This window comes from Halichoerus grypus, chromosome 7 (genome assembly GCF_964656455.1).
Source record: "Halichoerus grypus chromosome 7, mHalGry1.hap1.1, whole genome shotgun sequence".
NCBI classification, from domain to species: domain Eukaryota; kingdom Metazoa; phylum Chordata; class Mammalia; order Carnivora; family Phocidae; genus Halichoerus; species Halichoerus grypus.
In genome coordinates this window covers 149,392,809-149,398,808 of record NC_135718.1, presented here as the reverse complement: position 1 = coordinate 149,398,808, position 6,000 = coordinate 149,392,809, and the positions used below count along the sequence as shown (strand labels likewise).

Below are 6,000 nucleotides of genomic sequence, written 5' to 3'. Positions count from 1 at the left end.
CCAGTTTTTTTGGTGGGAGAGGGAGTGGGGGGAGGGATTAAGTCAAATCTTTTTGGGGGAGGGCTCAGCTCTGGGCTTTCAGGGATAAAACACTAAAGATCAACTCCATGTGTGTGACCCAACTGTCCTGGAAATTTCAACTGGAAGAGAATCCAAACCTTAAGTTGTGCTTATAACTTCAGTCCAAGTAAGAAAAATGAGGTTGGGGGGGCACAGGGTGGGGACCAAGTCTTAGGTGGTGGGGGAGGGCTTGGGGATGGATGTGGTGGGGACAAGGCGGAAGAGAGCTATGTCTTTAATTCTGTCCTATGGTTATACATATTTTTTTCTTCTATGAATGGGTTTTGCTGTAAATTATAGCTTTGCCCGTGGTCCCTTGGGTCAAAAGAAATAGTCTCTAAACAGAAAACAGCTCTGATTGGTGACTTTCCTTCTTCCCTCCCCAACCCCCTTCCTAATTGAAACCAAATGTGCAATATATTGGATGCTGGGATCCCTGGCGCTCTCCCAGGAATCCTCAGAATGTGAGGTTTCTCTCAAAGCATCTTGCATCAGCCTGTGGATGTATGCCTACTGCCGGGCTCCTTCACCGGCAAAGTAGAAAAAGAAGCGTTTCACAACAAATTCTTTTTTTTGGGGGGTTGGGGGGCACGTAGTGGATTATAACTCTGTTTTCTTCTTTCCAAATCTGTGTACTTCTGGATGAACGTAAGTTATGTGTTTTTGTTTTTCTTTCCTTTTTTTTTTTCTTTTCTAAAAACGAAAGCTCTGAATATGCTTCTGATGTCTCAGGAAAAGTTTTAAAAAGGAGGCAGAAGGGGGTTTCAAGCCAGGCGAGGAAGGGAAGGGAGTGGGGCACCATAGACTCGAGAAATCTAAGATCTCACATTTTTTGTCGGGTGGGGGGTGGTCCTGGATTTATATTTACAGAGGGAAGAATAAAGAACACTAAACCAAAGAAGATGGGAGCAAAACAGACGAATCCATGGAGCTGCAAGGTCCAATAAACAGCCTTAGCAGGGTTGAAACTGTTGGCAGGCAGGACAGGCTGATTGCAGAGCTGGTTTCCTTCGGCATGGACAAAGCGGAGAGGGGGAGCAAGGTTTTTAGGCGTTTAGTAGTGGCGTTTGAGGGTCCCGAGTTTTGGAGAGGACAACTTTTTGTACTTTCGTTTTCTCAGCAGTGTCGCTGACTTCCTTGTGCGAAGGACAACTTGGGACGAGGGGTGCCTTCACCGTGAGGTTTGGGGTGGCTCGGAGGGGGCCTGCGTGGAGGGGGCACTTTCCACCCTGCCTGGCTGGCCCGGGGTGCCTTTCCCTTTGTTATCCAACGACTTGGGACAGTTTGCAGTTGGGACCTCTGCGTCCTGGCCGAGGTTCCAGAGTCCCATCCAGGGAGAAAGAGAGTTTTTCCAAGTGGCTGAAACTCTCTGGCCAGCTGGCGGTTTGAGGCGGGAGGGAGCTCACACCATTCAAGCCAGTGGGGGGTCAGCACCATTTTGCCGACTGCTTTCTGCGTCCTCTCCCTAGAGGAACGCAGAGTTAGAGCTCCGGGAAGAGCTTGAGAGACCCATCTGGCCCCTCATTTTGCAGATGTCAGAAATGGTAGCAAGGAACTGACAAGATCAGGGACGCACAGCGTGGTGGTGGGGCTCCAGTATTGGGCCTGGAAATGAAATTGGGGCTTTCTTTGCTGCCAATCTAGTGCTCCTTCCACACCTGCCTCTACTTTCTTGTTCGTTTCATGGCTGAGATAATGGAGGCACTTTAATGAACAAGTCCCCTCAAGGACCTTAGTTACTTGACGGGAGGATGCTAATGGTGGTTCATCAGCTCATGGCATCTATGGTCATACCGTTGAGCCTTGAACAACAGGGGTTCAGGGCGCCGACTGCTACACCGTCAAAAATTCACGTCTAACTTTTGAGTCCCCCAAAACTTAACTATGAATAGCCTGTTTTTTTTTTTTTTTTTTTTTTTAAGATTTTATTATTTATTTGACAGAGAGAGACATAGCGAGAGAGGGAACACAAGCCGGGGGGTGGGAGAGGGAGAAGCAGGCTTCCTGCAGGGCAGGGAGCCTGATGCGGGGCTTGATCCCAGCACCCTGGGATCATGACCTGAGCCGAAGGCAGACGCTTAACGACTGAGCCACCCAGGCACCCCTGAATAGCCTACTGTTGTCCAGAAGCCTTGCCGATAACAAATAGTTGGTGAACACGTAGATTGTATGCTACATGCATGCATATGTGTGCACATTATATGCTGTATTTATATAGTAGTGGAAACTAGAGAAAAGAAAATATTATCAAGAAAATCATAAGGAAGAGAAAAAAACATTAGCAGTACTGTACTGTATTTATTGAAAAAAATCTGGATTAGCAGACCCACACAGTTCAAACCCCTGTTTGTCGAGGATGAACTCTATTTGGTTGTGTGTGTGTAGAAAATAAAGAAGCTAACATCTGAGTACTTACTATCACCGGGCTTCACATTCAGAACTTTCTTTATATGTTTGATGAATTTTTACATTTCTGTAAGACAATTCTTCTTTTATAAGTAAGGATATTAAGGCTTAGCAAAGTGGAGAGAGTTGCTCAAGGAAGTGCAGCTAATCAGCTTGAAATTCATGTACGCCTGACTCTAAAACCTGTGCCCTTTAAAAAAAAAAAAAATCATTTGCATTTTACTTTTTTAAATTGAGGCATAGGACGTAATGACTGGATATTTGTATACATTGCAAAGCGATCGGCTCACTAAGTTCATTCACCCTCTGTATCCTCACTTTGTTACCCAAGACTGTCTTCTTGTGATGAGAGCTAAAATCTGGGCTTCACGTCTCGAGGCGATAGTGCCCCCCTCACTCCTCCACACACACATTTGGTTACTTCCCCAGTCGAATTCCACATTTCCCTCCATGACCAGGAGGTGAAGGTATCAGGCGAGGGGGCAGCGGGGATTGTCTCGTGAAGATCGGGTCTCTGCACGTGGCTGAGTGTTTATCCGGGTGCCAGAAGGGAGCTGCAGGTGGGCATCTCTGTGCGCTTGGAAAATACTTAACTCTGTTATGCAAGGAGCCTGGGATTTAGAGTCAGAAAAACCAAGTTCAGGTTCTGGCTCTACTTTTTACTCCTGGCAGGGTTGCTTTCCTTTCCTGCACCTTGGCCTCTGTATTTATTATGTGGGAATAAGGGCAATATTTTTCAGTATTATTGTTTGAAGAGATATTGGATATGAATGAGTTCTGGAGCCTGGGAAGGGCTTAACCATACCCGTTCTGATAATGATGATCATTCTAAACCCTGGAACGCAACGTGGGGCGGCCTCTGCCATGCTGGTTGTGGCAGCCAGGGCTTGTGTTGGCGGGAGGGCGGCTGTATTTGGCTGTGTATACAACTCTGAAATGGGAGGCCCCAGTCCCCACGTCCATCTCCTTTGGGTGGAGGCCATCCCTCTTCCTGGGGAATATTTCCAGGGTTTCTATCTGAAGCTCCCCTCTGGTGGCCTGGCTTGGCCATCACTCCTCACCCAAGGAAAGTGGTGGGGGGCTGGAGGACACCATGTTGTTCGGGCATCCCCTGCTTCGGTCCGCACCCCCTCTAACCAAGAGGGGAGTGTAGTCAGGAGCTGTCCCTTGGTTTCTCCTCAAAGGAGATCGGCTTTTGAGGAGCTTCATGTCTAGCTGAGGGTAGATCCTTGACCCAAGACTTTCTTGTCCCGGGCAGGTGCATCTCACCTGGTCATTTACTTCGCGTTTCCCTTTCTGTGCCTGTAGTCAGAAGGAATGCAGCCGCTCCAGGGGGTGGGGCAGGCGGGCCAACGGGCAGTGGGGAGGGCCCTGCCTCTGCTTCGGGTCCAGATCTGCTTGCTTTATAAACACCAAAGGTAAGGAAAGCAGGGGAAGGCATTTTCAGAATCTTTTACTAAGAATCCTCAAATTGAAACTTCCAACAGCATCTGTATCTGTGAGATAATAGAGTATGCGTATTGGTCTCTGCCCCTGGCTCTTGGCACAGGGATCCCAAAGTCCTCCTCGTTTTCTAAGAGCATGATAAGAGCACTGGGGGCATTTTGGTTCCAGGCTTTGGTCTCTGACTCTGGTTCCTGACACAGAGCTCCTAAATCCCTCAGAATTTCCTGGGTGATAGGAATGTCCTTTGTTCTAGTGAGGTGACTCTGGGGGGGCTCCTGGATAGGGTCTGGTCACCAGAAAGACTGAGCCCTGATTAGAAGCCTGGAATTTTCAGCCCCACCTGCTGTCCTCCAGGAAGAGGAGAGAGGCTGGAGGGTGAGTTAATGATCCATCATGCCTATGTGATGAAGCTTCCATGAGAATCCCCAAAGTATGTGGTTTGGGGAGCTTCCGGGTCGGTGAACACATCTATATACTGGGAGGGTGGCACGCCCCGACCCCACAGGGACAGAGGCTCCCGTTCTCGGGACCCTCCCAGACCTCACCTATGTATCTCTTCTGGCTATTCATCTGTATCTCTTATCATATCCTTCTTTATTTTTTTTTTTTTAAGATTTTATTTATTTATTTGACAGAGAGAGACACAGCGAGAGAGGGAACACAAGCAGGGGAAGTGGGAGAGGGAGAAGCAGGCTTCCCACCGAGCAGGGAGCCCGATGTGGGGCTCGATCCCAGGACTCTGGGATCATGACGTGAGCCAAAGGCAGACGCTTAACGACTGAGCCACCCAGCCACCCCCATATCCTTCTTTATATAATAAACTGGTAAATATAAAGGTTTTCCCTGAGTTCTGTGAGCTGCTCTAGCAAATGATCAAATCCAAGGAGGGGGTGGTGGGAACCTCTGATTTGTAGCCAATTCAGACAGAAGTTGTAGACCTACTGTGTGCAGTTGATGTCTGCACTAGAGGGGGAGAGTCTTGTGGGACTGAGCCCTTCACCTGAGGGGTCTGCACCAACTCCAGGCAGTTTGTGTCAAGAGTTTCTGGGTGCGGAAAACCCACACAGCTGGTGTCGGAAGTATTGTGAGTGCACGAGTGGAGGAAACTGAGTTTTTCCTAGATGGTGTCTGAGCACAGAGTGGGAGCATCATCCAAAGGAGCCCCATTAGCCCCCACTATCCTCCAGCCTCTCTGTGAACTGTCTTCTCTTCTTCTACAGTCCCTCCCTGGACTTTAAGTCAGATGAATTACCCATCACACATAAAGAATATAGTTCAGACTTTTCCATATGATTGCATTTCTAATAGACATGCTGAAAAATGAGAGTGGTTGCCCCCCCACCTTTGGTTAACATCACACCATCCTAAATTAGTGTTCATTCTCAGACATGCTTCTCAAGCTCCTTTATGAGATCCACTTTCAGGAATTTTACATCACCCTCACCTCAGACACGCAACCCAAACACATGTCTCACTGGCATCCAGAAAGCTCACCCCCATTTAAAAAAACAGACCTCCACAGCCATGCTGAAGTCCCATGCCAGCTCACCTGAATGGTGACCGTCTGAGTGCAGACACACTGGGTTCTTTATGCCCCTTGCCCTGTTGGAGGCCGTGCACCATATGAATCGACTCTCTTGCAGCGATGATGACTCAGTCCAGAAATGTGCCCAACATCCCCAGGCATCCGAGAATGTCTCTGAATTCAGCAACCATCCACAGCGAGGGCTGCTCCCCAGTAAATTAGAAACCTCGGTGGAACTTAAAGACCTCCAGACCCATTACGTCAGAGTATCTCCATTTGGGGGTTGGGAACCAGTACTTTGAAGTGTTCCCAAAGTGGTTCTACTGTGAACCTCTCCTGGTAAATATCCACGTTTGTCGCCTCAGCCACTCCTTGGCACGGATGAAGGGCAGGCTGCGGGGAGAAACCAGCCCGGACTACATCCCCCTTGGCCATCATCCTATAAAGAATTTAACTCTTAGTGCCGCCCTTCTCTGGTTGCCTTCTGTGAGCTTCCTGCAGACCTCCTCATGATGTATACAACCTTGCTTTTCCCCTTACATGGAAGCTTGTCAAGGACTCAC

General features: G+C 48.5%; 1 protein-coding gene across 1 annotated transcript in view; it reads left to right on the top strand.

The window, feature by feature from the left end:
• The first annotated feature begins 467 nt into the window (after positions 1 to 467).
• Positions 468 to 6,000, top strand: part of DDR2 (discoidin domain receptor tyrosine kinase 2) — a 150,640-nt gene continuing 145,107 nt past the window's right edge. The window contains exon 1 of the mRNA XM_036103481.2: positions 468 to 708. The gene's annotated coding sequence lies outside the window, so the exon portion shown is untranslated. The remainder of the gene's footprint in view (positions 709 to 6,000) is intronic.